The sequence below is a fragment of the Hakea prostrata genome, chromosome 1 (assembly GCF_041222555.1).
Source record: "Hakea prostrata isolate BN-2017 chromosome 1, UWA_Hpros_2, whole genome shotgun sequence".
NCBI lineage: Eukaryota > Viridiplantae > Streptophyta > Magnoliopsida > Proteales > Proteaceae > Hakea > Hakea prostrata.
The window spans coordinates 1,490,293-1,505,018 of record NC_142600.1 but is presented as its reverse complement, the minus strand read 5'-3'; the positions used below and the strand labels follow the sequence as shown (position 1 = coordinate 1,505,018).

Below are 14,726 nucleotides of genomic sequence, written 5' to 3'. Positions count from 1 at the left end.
AAAGGATAATTTCAATAGTAACACTATTCAATGCTGTTTGAGGAAAAAAATGTGAGTACAACCCTGGATCGAGCTGAATGGAGAAAAATGGTTTGTGAAGTATCAACTAATTGAGTTGGGGGCTTCAATATCCCATCAAAAGATTTGAGATAAATGCAAATGAATATCAAAGACTTAAGAGTTTTCAAGTCTTAAAACAACATACCAGTTACCGTTTTACCACCACGACAATGATCTACAAGGATAAATTTTCTTAGAGTTTTTGAGTATTATTTTCAGCTCATATTGTTGAATGTTTAAACTCACAAGATTAAAACAAATTGAGAACTAAACAACTTAACGCCAAAGATTTTATTTGATCAATAGCCTAAACCAAATCCCCACATCTTTTTAAAATAATCAATCAATGACAACAACTTGCAACTAACTAGATTTACCGACACAATACATGCAAATAAGGGTATAAAGAAAGAAACACAGTAATATTAATGACAACCACACAAAAACTCATAAAAATGGTGCCAGCAACATGAAGCCCTAACCACCATTCACATCTTTTTAAGCTCATAATTGATACAAGGTCTAAGCCAAGCATGCCTATCTTAATTGCCTCTTCAAGGATGTATCTCAGACTGCCTGGGCCTCTCTTAATTACTTTGATCCGATTACCATCTCTCTTAACATCATCAACCCTTCTAAACTTAATTTATCCATATCCCATTTCTTGCATGCCCAAACTACTAATCTAAATCATAGCCAACAATATTAGTATTCGTTAGAATGTCCTTAACTTTTTAAAACCATACAGTGATCACACAACGTATCTGACAACCACTCCATTTCATCAATCCAACTTCCATTATGTGTAAACATCATTACAACCTTCTTTATTTAAAATTGACCCAGATATCCAAACTAATCACTTTGAGGCATCTCTCTCATCATTATTCACCGTTCATTTATCCATTTAGTGGAGCCGAAGTTACACACCATAAACTGTCTTCAATTTACTAATCCTAAATCCTCTAGAATCCTTGAGCTCAGTAATTCCAAAATTAGCATTAATCTTTGCTGCTGGTATCGAACAAAACAAAAGCATCAGCCAAAAACATACAAACTCCTTGAATATTCCAGGTTGACTCATCAACAAATAGTGCAAATTGATCCTAAATAGCTGGTTTCTTAAGGCTGATATCACAGGGAATGCACAACAGCTTAACCCAAATCTTCAATCAAAGTGAAACCCAGTAATTCCCCTTGTAGCCCCTTTCACGGTTTCACCTAGAGTCCTAGTTTCCTTAAACTAACTCCTAAAATTTAAGAGACCTCAGAATAGAACCAATATTCATATTACCAAAGCCACAGTTCCCACTTCCCATTCAGTAATTTCTTTGGTTTTCTTTTCCTATTTTCCTGGTGGTGCTGCAGGCCCTTGTTTTAAGCCCCCATTCAAAGCTACATTAGATGCACCTTCCATGTTTCGAACTCACAACATAATGATTGCAATGGTGCAACTTATACGAAGGCTTACCTACCAAAAGGGTTTCTTCATTTCCCACTTGTTCAGTGGATTGGTTTCTCTCTTAATAACCTATTGGTTAGAAGTGGAATAGATCAACTAATTTAGTTACATGATAAGCCCAAATTAAACATTCCTTCGTGCAATTATATTTTCATGCATAAGCCTATTATACCTTGTATCTACACATTATGAAGCTGCAACAATAGAAATTAGACCAACAAGATATCCAACTAATTAATTATTTCAAATCTGAAATGTACTTGACTTGCCAACCATCAAATGATCCAGATAATATAACCCCATAAGCTAAGCAAATCCATATTAGGCCAGGAACATGGAGAAAGGTGTAAAACCCTCTGAGCACCATCAATCCTCCATTTCTTTTCAAGTGTTTTTGGTGCTTTGCTGAGAACAGAAGACAGGAACTAATCATGATAAGTGGAGAAAGAAAGAATAAAGACAAGGCACATAAAAAGGCCAGATACATCATTCCATCTAGTATGACTAATTTTGTATGGCTCGACATCAACTTGTCTTGCAGGGATTATTCAAAATCTTTGTATGGTTGAAATGATTTGAGCATCAATGTCAATGAAAAACATCAACAAGTACTTTTTTTTCTTCAATATCAGACCCTACTAAAAACAAACAAAATTTATTAACATCAGATTGCATGGATTCTAAGATGAAAAATAATATAGTGATAGTGGAACTCCCCAACCCCCCAATGCGAGAAACCATATCCATGGGGGGATGTACACTAAAGAAAGGCCAAACCCCACAAGCAAAATATGTGTACAATAAGGCAACTACATATAAAAAAGCATGACGGTGTTCTTCCATATGGGGGAAGTTGTTAGAATAACTAAGGGACCTCTAATGATTAATTCCTTCTATCACAAATTGGATGATGACAAATACTAGTTGTTAAGTGGTTCATGCATAAAAAATAATGATAGAGTATAACCATTTCAAATGGTACCTTTTAAACATGCTTAAAGGAAGACGGCTAGGAAGACAATGATACATGGTTTTTCAATGTCTCAACGAGGAAATCAAGGGTACTCTTGTAGGATGGACACCCCCCCCCCCCCCAAACCCCCAAAATTCCTGACTTACAATAAAACCAACAAGTTAATGTGTATTGTTTTTATACTTCTCTCATAACCAAAGAAGAAAGTAAAGCTAGTATTTAACTATTTAAGAAAAGTGCAAACCCATTGCTATAGGCTTCTGCACAAGCAGAGTCGCAGGGGGAGGGGAATTTTCCTACATAGTCTTACCCCCAGGAATTTTGAAAATAAAGCAAAAATTTATAAAATTTTAAGGCAGAATTTGCCCTTAAAACTCCACAAGTTTGAATATTGACAACTTATATTAACTTCTTCATTTGAAGAAAAAGAAATAAATTTAATACGAAAATAGCTTTACGAATGCTGGATTTTTCACTTTAAATGCATAGCAGCATGAGGCTGAACATTGTCTTTCGCAACCCTTCTCCACCCCAACGGTTTTCAATATGCGAATGGTAGTCTTGAGTCAACTACCCAAAAAAAAAAAGAAAGGTAGGTAGAAAAATCATCTTCAGTACTACAAGACGGATAGAAAATATCACTACTAGTGTGGCAAGTGAAAGCATCAAAATTAGTTACATACAGGCATGGTAGAAGATCTTGCTCGAGAGCAAGATCTCGCTACCATGAAAAACCAAGATCTCGACCATCTTGGCGAGAATCAAGATCTCGGTCGAGATATGCCATTTTTTGGGCGTCAACTCGATAGCCCATCTCAGTGGGTTTTAGGGTCCCAGTTGGGCTAAAACTTGGTATTTAGTCTATTTAAGTTGTCAATATTCAAACTTGTGGAGTTTATAACCTTTGGTCATTCTAAGTAAAGAGTAAGAAACACGGTGGGTGGGTGGGAGGGTGTGGGTGTGGGTGTGTGTGTGTGTGAGAGAGAGAGAGAGACAGAGAGAGGCTAAGTTTTACAAAATCTAGCCCATCCAAGAAACCTGACCTCGAAGAAACCGAAGGTTAGTTTGTGGTCCATCAAGGGGACCCACACGTAGAAAGCACTTTATAACTAATATGGGAGACCAAATAACACCCCCCCTCCCTCAAAAAAATGACGAAAAAACTGAAATAAAAATAGAGATGGAATTTTAAAATTTAAAAGGGGTACAACACGAGGACTTCTCAAGAGGTCACCCATCCTAGCACTACTCTCGCCCAAGCACGCTTAACTTCGGAGTTCTGATGGGATCCGGTGCATTAGTGCTAGTATGATCGCACCCAACAAAAATTCCTCCCTGTCATTTACTTATACCGTCTCTCGGACCATATTATGTTTTTCGAAGATCTCATCCATCTAAACACGACTCTCGTTGTCTTTGTGAGTTTTTCGTTGGATTTGCTCGATTTCTCATGCTCAATTTTCCGCCAAACCTCGAAGAAACCGAAAGTTAGTTTGTGGTCCATCAAGGGGACCCACACGCAGAAAGCACTTTATAACTAATATAGTAGACCAAATAACACCACCACCACCCCCTCGGAAAAAAAAAAAAATAAAAATAGAGATGGCATTTTAAAATTTAAAAGGGGTGCCCAAGCACGCTTAACTTCGGAGTTCTGATGGGATCCGGTGCATTAGTGCTGGTATGATCGCACCCAACAAAAATTCCTCCCAGTCATTTACTTATACCGTCTCTCGGATCATATTACGTTTTTCGAAGATCTCATCCATCGGAACACGACTCTCCCTATTTTCGGGAGTTTTTTGTTGGATTTGCTCGATTTCTCCACTTGATGTTGAAGAAACCGAACTTTAGTTTGTGTTCTATCAAGGGGACCCACACTTAGAAAGCACTTTATAACTAATATGGGAGACGAAATAACACCCCCCTCAAGAAAAATGAATAAAAAAATAAAATAAAAATAGAGATGGGATTTTATAATTTAAAAGGGGTGCAACATGAGGACTTCCAAGGAGGTCACCCATCCTAGTACTACTCTCGCCCAAGCACGCTTAACTTCGGAGTTCAGATGGGATCCGGTGCATTAGTGATGGTATGATCGCACCCAACAAAAATTCTTCCCCGTCATTTACTTATACCGTCTCTCTGACCATATTACGTTTTTCGAAGATCTCATCCATCGGAACACGACTCTCACTGTTTTCGGGAGTTTTTCGTTGGATTTGCTCGATTTCTCCACTTGATGTTGAAGAAACCGAACGTTAGTTTGTGGTCTATCAAGGGGACCCACACTTAGAAAGCACTTTATAACTAATATGGGAGACCAAATAACACCCCCTCAAGAAAAATGAATAAAAAAATAAAATAAAAATAGAGATGGGATTTTATAATTTAAAAGGGGTGCAACACGAGGACTTCCCAGGAGGTCACCCATCCTAGTACTACTCTCGCCCAAACACGCTTAACTTCGGAGTTCAGATGGGATCCGGTGCATTAGTGCTGGTATGATCGCACCCAACAAAATTTCCTCCCCGTCATTTATTTATACCGTCTCTCGGACCATATTACGTTTTTCGAAGATCTCATCCATTGGAACACGACTCTCGCTGTTTTTGGGAGTTTTTCTTTGGATTTTGCTCGATTTCTCCACTTGATCTTGAAGAAACGGAACGTTAGTTTGTGTCCATCAAGGGGACCCACACGTAGAAAGCACTTTATAACTAATATGGGAGCCCAAATAACACTACCCCCCCCCCCCACTCCCTAAAAAATAACTAAAAAATAAAATAAAAATAGAGATTGAATTTTAAAATTTAAAAGGGGTGCAACACGAGGACTTCCCAGGAGGTCACCCATCCTAGTACTACTCTCGCCCAAGCACGCTTAACTTCGGAGTTCAGATGGGATCCGGTGCAATAGTGCTGGTATGATCGTACCCAACAAAACTTCCTCCCCGTCATATACTTATACCGTCTCTCGGACCATATTATGTTTTTCGAAGATCTCATCCATCGGAACACGACTCTTGCTGTTTTCGGGAGTTTTTCGTTGGATTTGCTCGATTTCTCCACTTGATCTTGAAGAAACCGAACGTTAGTTTGTGGTCCATCAAGGGGACCCGCACGTAGAAGCACTTTATAACTAATATGGAAGCCCAAATAACACCACACCACCCCCTCGCTAAAAAAAATGACGAGAAAAATAAAATAAAAATAGAGATGGAATTTTAAAATTTAAAAGGGTTGCAACACGAGGACTTCCCAGGAGGTCACCCATCCTAGTACTACTCTTGCCCAAGCACGCTTAACTTCGGAGTTCTAATGGGATCCGGTGCATTAGTGCTGGTATGATCGCACCCAACAAAAATTCCTCCCCGTCATTTACTTATACCGTCTCTCGGACCATATTACGTTTTTCGAAGATCTCATCCATCGGAGAACGACTCTACCTGTTTTCGGGAGTTTTTTGTTGGATTTGCTCGATTTCTCCACTTGATGTTGAAGAAACCGAAAGTTAGTTTGTGGTCTATCAAGGGGACCTACACTTAGAAAGCACTTTATAACTAATATGGGAGACCAAATAACACCACCCCCCCTCCTTCAAAAAAATGACAAAAAAATAAAAATAAAAATAGAGACGGAATTTTTAAATTTAACAGGGGTGCAACACGAAGACTTCCCAGGAGGTCACCCATCCTAGTACTACTCTCGCCCAAGCACGCTTAACTTCAGAGTTCAGATGGGATCCGATGCATTAGTGCTGGTATGATCGCACCCAACAAAAATTACTCCCCGTCATTTACTTATACCGTCTCTCGGACCATATTACGTTTTTCGAAGATCTCATCCATCGGAACACGACTCGCACTGTTTTCGGGAGTTTTTCGTTGGATTTGCTCGATTTCTCCACTTGATGTTGAAGAAACCAAACGTTAGTTTGTGGTCTATCAAGGGGACCCACACTTAGAAAGCACTTTATAAATAATATGGGAGACCAAATAACACCCCCCTCAAAAAAAATGAATAAAAAAATAAAATAAAAATAGAGATGGGATTTTATAATTTAAAAGGGGTGCAACACGAGGACTTCCCAGGAGGTCACCCATCCTAGTACTACTCTTGCCCAAGCACGCTTAACTCCGGAGTTCAGATGGGATCCGGTGCATTAGTGCCGGTATGATCGCACCCAACAAAAATTCCTCCCCGTCATTTATTTATACCGTCTCTCAGACCATATTACGTTTTTCGAAGATCTAATCCATCGGAACACGACTCTCGCTGTTTTTGGGAGTTTTTCGTTGGATTTTGCTCGATTTCTCCACTTGATCTTGAAGAAACGGAACGTTAGTTTGTGTCCATCAAGGGGACCCACACGTAGAAAGCACTTTATAACTAATATAGGAGCCCAAATAACACTACCCCCCCCCCCCCACTCCTTAAAAAAATAACAAAAAAATAAAATAAAAATAAAGATTGAATTTTAAAATTTAAAAGGGGTGCAACACGAGGACTTCCCAGGAGGTCACCCATCCTAGTACTACTCTCGCCCAAGCACGCTTAACTTCGGAGTTCAGATAGGATCCGGTGCATTAGTGCTGGTATGATCGCACCCAACAAAAATTCCTCCCCGTAATTTACTTATACCGTCTCTCGGACCATATTATGTTTTTCGAAGATCTCATTCATCGGAACACGACTCTCGTTGTTTTCGGGAGTTTTTCGTTGGATTTGCTTTATTTCTCCACTTGATCTTGAAGAAACCGAACGTTAGTATGTGGTCCATCAAGGGGACCCTCGCGTAGAAAGCACTTTATAACTAATATGGGAGCCCAAATAACACCACCCCCCCCTTAAAAAAATAACGAGAAAAATAAACTAAAAATAGAGATGGAATTTTAAAATTTAAAAGGAGTGCAACACGAGGACTTCCCAGGAGGTCACCCATCCTAGTACTACTCTCGCCCAAGCACGCTTAACTTCGGAGTTCAGATGGGATCCGGTGCATTAGTGCTGGTATGATCGCACCCAACAAAAATTCCTTCCCGTCATTTATTTATACCGTCTCTCGGACCATATTACGTTTTTCGAAGATCTCATCCATCGGAACACGACTCTCGCTGTTTTTGGGAGTTTTTCTTTGGATTTTGCTCGATTTCTCCACTTGATCTTGAAGAAACGGAACGTTAGTTTGTGTCCATCAAGGGGACCCACACGTAGAAAGCACTTTATAACTAATATGGGAGCCCAAATAACACTACCCCCCCCCCCCCCACTCCCTAAAAAAAAATAGAGATTGAATTTAAAAATTTAAAAGGGGTGCAACACGAGGACTTCCAAGGAGGTCACCCATCCTAGTACTACTCTCGCCCAAGCACGCTTAACTTCGGAGTTCAGATGGGATCCGGTGCATTAGTGCTGGTATGATCGCACCCAACAAAAATTCCTCCCCGTCATTTACTTATACCGTCTCTCGGACCATATTATGTTTTTCGAAGATCTCATCCATCGGAACATGACTCTCGCTGTTTTCGGGAGTTTTTCGTTGGATTTGCTCGATTTCTCCACTTGATCTTGAAGAAACCGAACGTTAGTATGTGGTCCATCAAGGGGACCCTCACGTAGAAAGCACTTTATAACTAATATGGGAGCCCAAATAACACCACCACCCCCTCCCTAAAAAAAATAACGAGAAAAATAAAATAAAAATAGAGATGGAATTTTAAAATTTAAAAGGAGTGCAACACGAGGACTTCCCAGGAGGTCACCCATCCTAGTACTACTCTCGCCCAAGCACGCTTAACTTCGGAGTTCTGATGGGATCCGGTGCATTAGTGCGGGTATGATCGCACCCAACAAAACTTCCTCCCCGTCATTTACTTATACCGTCTCTCGGACCATATTATGTTTTTCGAAGATCTCATCCATCGAAACACGACTCTTGCTGTTTTCGGGAGTTTTTCGTTGGATTTGATCGATTTCTCCACTTGATTTTGAAGAAACCGAACGTTAGTTTGTGGTCCATGAAGGGGACCTGCACGTAGAAAGCACTTTATAACAAATATGGGAGACCAAATAACACCACCCCCCCTCCTTCAAAAAAATGACGAAAAAATAAAAATAAAAATAGAGATGGAATTTTTAAATTTAAAAGGGGTGCTACACGAGGACTTCCCAGGAGGTCACCCATCCTAGTACTACTCTCGCCCAAGCACGCTTAACTTCGGAGTTCTGATGGGATCCAGTGCATTAGTGCTGGTATGATCGCACCCAACAAAAATTCCTCCCTGTCATTTACTTATACCGTCTCTCGGACCATATTATGTTTTTCGAAGATCTCATCCATTGGAACACAACTCTCGTTGTCTTTGGGAGTTTTTCGTTGGATTTGCTCGATTTCTCTTGTTCAATTTTCCTTCGGACCTCGAAGAAACCGAACGTTAGTTTGTGGTCCATCAAGGGGACCCACACGTAGAAAGCACTTTATAACTAATATGGTAGACCAAATAACACCACCACCACCCCCCTCGGAAAAAAATAAAATAAAAATAGAGATGGCATTTTAAAATTTAAAAGGGGTGCAACACGAGGACTCCCTGGAGGTCACCCATCCTAGTACTACTCTCGCCCAAGCACGCTTAACTTCGGAGTTCTGATGGGATCCGGTGCATTTGTGCTGGTATAATCGCACCCAACAATATTCCTCCCCGTCATTTACTTATACCGTTTCTTGGACCATATTATGTTTCGAAGATCTCATCCATTGGAACACGACTCTCGCTGTTTTCGGGAGGTTTTCGTTTGATTTGCTCGATTTCTCCGCTTAAGTTGCAGTAAACGAAATCGGGGAAATATAAAAGTACCTAATTATTTCAAATCTCAAATGTACTAACCCCATCAATCATCAGATGACACGCCTTAGAGGCTGGAGAACGCCATGTTATGCCAATCTTGAGAGCAATCTGGAGAAGGTAAAAATCCATTTGAGCACCATCACTCCTTTTTTTTTCTTTTTCCCCTACCCATTTTAGTTCTTCACTAAGAAGAGAAGATAGGAATCTATGATGCCAAGTGGAGAAAGAAAGAAATAAAGGTAAGGCAGATCAAAATGCAGATATTGGTACCGTATTGACAGACCCAAGTCGCACCATTCCTTTACAACTAATTTTACATGGTTTCACAACAATCCTTCTTAAGCTTTAATTAATAGTAATTTCCAAGGGTTCTCAAACAAAAAGTAAAAGTCAGCAACAGTCAAGGCTGTATTGTGAACCAAGGAAAAATATTATGATTTTCGTGGAATTCCAACAACTTCAAAGCCGAAATATTTTGGTACACTTCATACATAATCGAATACTCATTTTGTGTGTTGTGAGAAATACTTCACCAAATTTCTAAAGGCCTAAACCAAGCATGCCTATCTTAATTGCTTCGTCAAAGATAATTCCCATCTTGATTACTTTCTATATCCCGTTTCTTAGATGCCCAAACTACTCTTATAAATCATGGCCAACTGTAGTACTACTCGATGCCCTCAACTTTTAACTCGCAACACGTAATGATCACACAATGCAAACCCATAACAAATAGATCAGCGGTCTCATTAACGAACAAAAATCTATGGGACCCAGACCAAGGACACTACCAATAAGGCAAAATGATATTAAAAGAAAAAAAGAAAAACCTAAGTCAGGGATCCTAGCGTTCGGAGAAGTAACCATAAGCCTTGTGGAGCGATATCAAACTGTTTACATTTATTTCCTCCTTCGGAAGCGTTCATCTCCCGAAGACAAGTAGCTATCATTTGATTTTAATGAATCCTCCCGAGATCTTCGATGTGAACTCGTCCTCGAATATCGATATCATGTGGGCGAGAGAAACATAAGTGTTGCGTCCGGCACGATCCCAGATAACAAACTCCCGTAGCATAAAAACGTAAGAAATGAAGCCTTGAAGCTTTCTCTTATTAGAACCCTGAGTTATGTTCAATTTGATATGCTCGTGCTCAAAGTTTGTAGAAAATATTAAACCTCGAATTTTTTAGTGCAGTGGAGGAAACATCTATTGTGCAACAACAGAAAAAGTTAGTAGGCAGATTACTAAGTGAGAACAAGAAGAATGCTGTCTTTGAATACGCAGGCAAGATAGGGAAAACGTGCTCGAAATCTGTCATCATACTATCATGGGCATCTCCGGTGCCGTCTCCTCGCCGTGTGATTCTTCCTACCGATGGTTGGTGGTACATACTCTAGGGCGTAGAGAGCTTGCAGCCCAATGCTTTCAAAGTCTAACTTACCTTGAAGCTAATCAGGGACCGCGTTTGGGACGTTATTCGTTTGCTTTGAGATGGTTGAGGGCGGCTGCTCTGGCAAATGACTGTTGAATTTGAAAAAGACGAACTCCCAAATCATATATTCGCCTCCAAAGAAAGCCATGACTTTGGTTCCTCCAGACTCGGAAATTTTCTTGAATTCAACTTGCAATTTTAGTAGTTAGAGCCTTTATTTGTAGCATTAAACTAAGAAACGAATAGGACTAAAACTAGGAAACCTCATTAACTTCAAACCATCATTTTAATAATAATTAGGACTGGACTTAACCACTCACATAAAAAGAGAACTCTACCATAATTTACTTTGGAAAATCTACTTAGGCTTCTCAAAGTAAAAATGACACCTAGTTAAATATCAACTCAAACTAGGGGATCCAAACACAAATGTAAATCCCACCTAAATAACGACTCGGCAATAAATCGCAACACACTGATCAAACGAGAAAATAAAATTAGGTCTAGAGTCCCGACAACGAACTAGAATCCATGGCTAGGACACCACCAATCATGCAAAAGTACAAAAAAAACCCTAGTCAGGGATCCGAGGATTGGAAGAAGTAACCATAAGCCCCCGTGGGAGCCAGGGTGTCAATTGGTACGGTTTCGGTAATTCAGTACAGTTTCGGTATGATACCAACTTTGAATACACAAAACCAGAATCGTACCGTACCGAATTTACACGGTACAGTACGGTTTCGGCATTTGCAAAAAAGGTTATGTTCTCAATGGGAACCAGACCTAGGACACCCCCAATCATTCAAAATTACAACAATACGCTAGTCAGGGTTCCTAGGGTTCGGAGAAGTAACCATAAGCCACGTAGAGCCATAGGAAACAATTTACATTTACTACCTACAAACTTCGAAATTTTTTTTCAACTCAACTTGCAATTTGTAGCCTTAAATTGAGAAACAAATAGGACTTAGACTAGGAAACCTAATTAACTACAAATCAACATTCTAATAAAAATTAGGACTCTACTTGACAAATAACCACTCACTAAAGAAAAGAACTCCACTATAAGTTACTCCCGGGAGAAATCTATACTAGGCCCCTAAGATTAACAATGACTTCTAGTTAAAGATCCACCCAAGCTAGGGGGTCCCAACACAACAAGAAATCACACCTAAATAAGGACTTCACAATAACTCGCAACACCCTAATCAAACAAGAAAATAAAAATAGATAGAGTCTCATCAACGATCAAAAATCTATAGGACCCAGACCAAGGACACCACATATAATGAAAAATTATATTAAAATAAAAAAAAAAAAAACCTAAGTCAAGGATCCTAGCGTTCGGAGAAGTAACCATAAGCCTTGTGGAGTCATAGCAAACTGTTTACATTTATTTCCTCCTTCCCCAAGCGCTCATCTCCCGAAGATCGTAGCTATCATTCGATTTTAACGAATCCGAATGAGATCTTCGGTGTAAACTCATCCTCGAATATCGATGTCAAGCAGCAAGAGAAACACAAGTGTTGCGTCTAGCACGATCCCTAAAAAAACTCCCGTAGCATAAGAATGTAAGAAATGAAGCCTTGAAGCTTTCTCTTCAAAGAACCCTGAGATAAGTTGAATTTGATATGCACGTGCTAAAAGTTTGTAGTAGAGATTAAACCTGGAATTTTTAAGTGCAAAGGAAGAAACATCAATTGTGCAACTGTGTGTAAAGTTAGTAGGCAGATTTCTAGCAAAGTGAGAACGAGAAGAATGTAGTCTTTGAATACGCAAGCAAGACAAGGAAAACGTGCTAGAAATCTGTCATCATACTATCATGGGCATCTCCGGTGCCGTCTCCCCGCCAATGGTTGGTGGTACATACTCTAGGGCGTAGAGAGCTTGCAGCCCAATGCTTTAAAAGTCTCACTTACGTAGTCGCTAATAGGAGACTGGGATGATCTTCGCTTGCTTTGAGATGGTCGAGGGCAACTCGCTCTTGCAAAAGACTCGTTGAAATTTTGCAATCATGTGGGGGAGGGAAACACTAGTCTTGCGACCAGCACTATCCTTTAAAAAAAAAAAAAGTCCCGTAGTATAAGAATGCTAGAAATGAAGCCTTTAGGATTTCCCTTTAAAGAACCCTCAGGTACGTTGAATTTGATGTGCGCGTGCTCAAAGATTGTGGAAAAGATCCAACCTCGAATTTTCTAGTGCAATGGAGGAAGCATCTCTTGTGCAACAGCGTGAAAAGTTCCTGGGAAGATTTCTGGCAAAGTTAGAATGCGAAGAACGTAGTCTTTCAATCTGCCACCATGCAATCTTCTCTCTCTCCCGCATGTGATTCTTCTTGCCGGCGATTGGTGGTACGTACTCTAGCGTTTAGAGAAATTGCAGGGCAATGCTTTCGTACTGCAACTTACCATGCAGCTAATCTGGGACAAGGTATGGGATGGTCTACGCTTACTTTGAGATGGTTAACGGCAGCCGCTCTTGTAAAGGACTCCTAAAATTGAAGAAGGTCAACTCTTAAATCATTTATTCGCCTCAACACAAAGAAGAAATCACACCTAAATAAGGACTCAACAATAACTCGCAACACTAATGAAACAAGAAAATAAAAATAGATAGGGTCTCATTAACGAACAAAAATCTATGGGACCCAGACCAAGGACACTACCAATAATGCAAAATTATATTAAAAGAAAAAAAGAAAAACCTAAGTCAGGGATCCTAGCGTTCGGAGAAGTAACCATAAGCCTTGTGGAGCGATATCAAACTCGTTTACATTTATTTCCTCCTTCTGGAAGCGTTCATCTCCTGAAGACAGTAGCTATCATTTGATTTTAATGAATCCTCCCGAGATCTTCGATGTGAACTCGTCCTCGAATATCGATATCATGTGGGCAGAGAAACATAAGTGTTGCGTCCGGCACGATCCCAGATAACAAACTCCCGTAGCATAAAAACGTAAGAAATGAAGCCTTGAAGCTTTCTCTTATTAGAACCCTGAGTTATGTTCAATTTGATATGCTCGTGCTCAAAGTTTGTAGAAAATATTAAACCTCGAATTTTTTAGTGCAGTGGAGGAAACATCTATTGTGCAACAAAAAGAAAAGTTAGTAGGCAGATTACTAAGTGAGAACAAGAAGAATGTTGTCTTTGAATACGCAGGCAAGATAGGGAAAACGTGCTCGAAATCTGTCATCATACTATCATGGGCATCTCCGGTGCCGTCTCCTCGCCGTGTGATTCTTCCTACCGATGGTTGGTGGTACATACTCTAGGGCGTAGAGAGCTTGCAGCCCAATGCTTTCAAAGTCTAACTTACCTTGAAGCTAATCAGGGACCGCGTTTGGGATGTTATTCGTTTGCTTTGAGATGGTTGAGGGCGGCTGCTCTTGCAAATGACTGTTGAATTTGAAAAAGACGAACTCCCAAATCATATATTCGCCTCCAAAGAAAGCCATGACTTTGGTTCCTCCAGACTCGGAAATTTTCTTGAATTCAACTTGCAATTTTAGTAGTTAGAGCCTTTATTTGTAGCATTAAACTAAGAAACGAATAGGACTAAAACTAGGAAACCTCATTAACTTCAAACCATCATTTTAATAATAATTAGGACTGGACTTAACCACTCACATAAAAAGAGAACTCTACCATAATTTACTTTGGAAAATCTACTTAGGCTTCTCAAAGTAAAAATGACACCTAGTTAAATATCAACTCAAACTAGGGGATCCAAACACAGCCAGAAATCCCACCTAAATAACGACTCGGCAATAAATCGCAACACACTGATCAAACGAGAAAATAAAATTAGGTCTAGAGTCCCGACAACGAACTAGAATCTATGGCTAGGACACCACCAATCATGCAAAAGTACAAAAAAAACCCTAGTCAGGGATCCGAGGATTGGAAGAAGTAACCATAAGCCCCTGTGGAGCCAGGGTGTCAATTGGT

General features: G+C 39.9%; 13 non-coding genes across 13 annotated transcripts; all 13 read right to left on the bottom strand.

Annotated features, from left to right (window-relative positions):
- Window positions 1-3,696: 3,696 nt before the first annotated feature.
- LOC149026526 (5S ribosomal RNA) lies at window positions 3,697-3,815 on the bottom strand. The gene has a single exon (XR_016171375.1). It is a non-coding gene; the product is annotated as a 5S ribosomal RNA (ribosomal RNA).
- Window positions 3,816-4,482: 667 nt separating this feature from the next.
- On the bottom strand, window positions 4,483-4,601 carry LOC149026525 (5S ribosomal RNA). Its single transcript, XR_016171376.1, has one exon. It is a non-coding gene; the product is annotated as a 5S ribosomal RNA (ribosomal RNA).
- A 291-nt stretch (window positions 4,602-4,892) lies between these two features.
- On the bottom strand, window positions 4,893-5,011 carry LOC149026524 (5S ribosomal RNA). The gene has a single exon (XR_016171300.1). It is a non-coding gene; the product is annotated as a 5S ribosomal RNA (ribosomal RNA).
- A 303-nt stretch (window positions 5,012-5,314) lies between these two features.
- LOC149026523 (5S ribosomal RNA) lies at window positions 5,315-5,433 on the bottom strand. Its single transcript, XR_016171350.1, has one exon. It is a non-coding gene; the product is annotated as a 5S ribosomal RNA (ribosomal RNA).
- Window positions 5,434-5,734: 301 nt separating this feature from the next.
- LOC149026522 (5S ribosomal RNA) lies at window positions 5,735-5,853 on the bottom strand. Its single transcript, XR_016171366.1, has one exon. It is a non-coding gene; the product is annotated as a 5S ribosomal RNA (ribosomal RNA).
- A 299-nt stretch (window positions 5,854-6,152) lies between these two features.
- On the bottom strand, window positions 6,153-6,271 carry LOC149026521 (5S ribosomal RNA). Its single transcript, XR_016171374.1, has one exon. It is a non-coding gene; the product is annotated as a 5S ribosomal RNA (ribosomal RNA).
- Window positions 6,272-6,563: 292 nt separating this feature from the next.
- On the bottom strand, window positions 6,564-6,682 carry LOC149026520 (5S ribosomal RNA). The gene has a single exon (XR_016171351.1). It is a non-coding gene; the product is annotated as a 5S ribosomal RNA (ribosomal RNA).
- Window positions 6,683-6,987: 305 nt separating this feature from the next.
- Window positions 6,988-7,106, bottom strand: LOC149026519 (5S ribosomal RNA). Its single transcript, XR_016171333.1, has one exon. It is a non-coding gene; the product is annotated as a 5S ribosomal RNA (ribosomal RNA).
- Window positions 7,107-7,402: 296 nt separating this feature from the next.
- Window positions 7,403-7,521, bottom strand: LOC149026518 (5S ribosomal RNA). Its single transcript, XR_016171289.1, has one exon. It is a non-coding gene; the product is annotated as a 5S ribosomal RNA (ribosomal RNA).
- Window positions 7,522-7,807: 286 nt separating this feature from the next.
- LOC149026517 (5S ribosomal RNA) lies at window positions 7,808-7,926 on the bottom strand. Its single transcript, XR_016171322.1, has one exon. It is a non-coding gene; the product is annotated as a 5S ribosomal RNA (ribosomal RNA).
- Window positions 7,927-8,226: 300 nt separating this feature from the next.
- Window positions 8,227-8,345, bottom strand: LOC149026516 (5S ribosomal RNA). The gene has a single exon (XR_016171311.1). It is a non-coding gene; the product is annotated as a 5S ribosomal RNA (ribosomal RNA).
- A 299-nt stretch (window positions 8,346-8,644) lies between these two features.
- Window positions 8,645-8,763, bottom strand: LOC149026515 (5S ribosomal RNA). Its single transcript, XR_016171354.1, has one exon. It is a non-coding gene; the product is annotated as a 5S ribosomal RNA (ribosomal RNA).
- Window positions 8,764-9,066: 303 nt separating this feature from the next.
- Window positions 9,067-9,184, bottom strand: LOC149026514 (5S ribosomal RNA). The gene has a single exon (XR_016171344.1). It is a non-coding gene; the product is annotated as a 5S ribosomal RNA (ribosomal RNA).
- Between the last annotated feature and the right edge of the window lie 5,542 nt (window positions 9,185-14,726).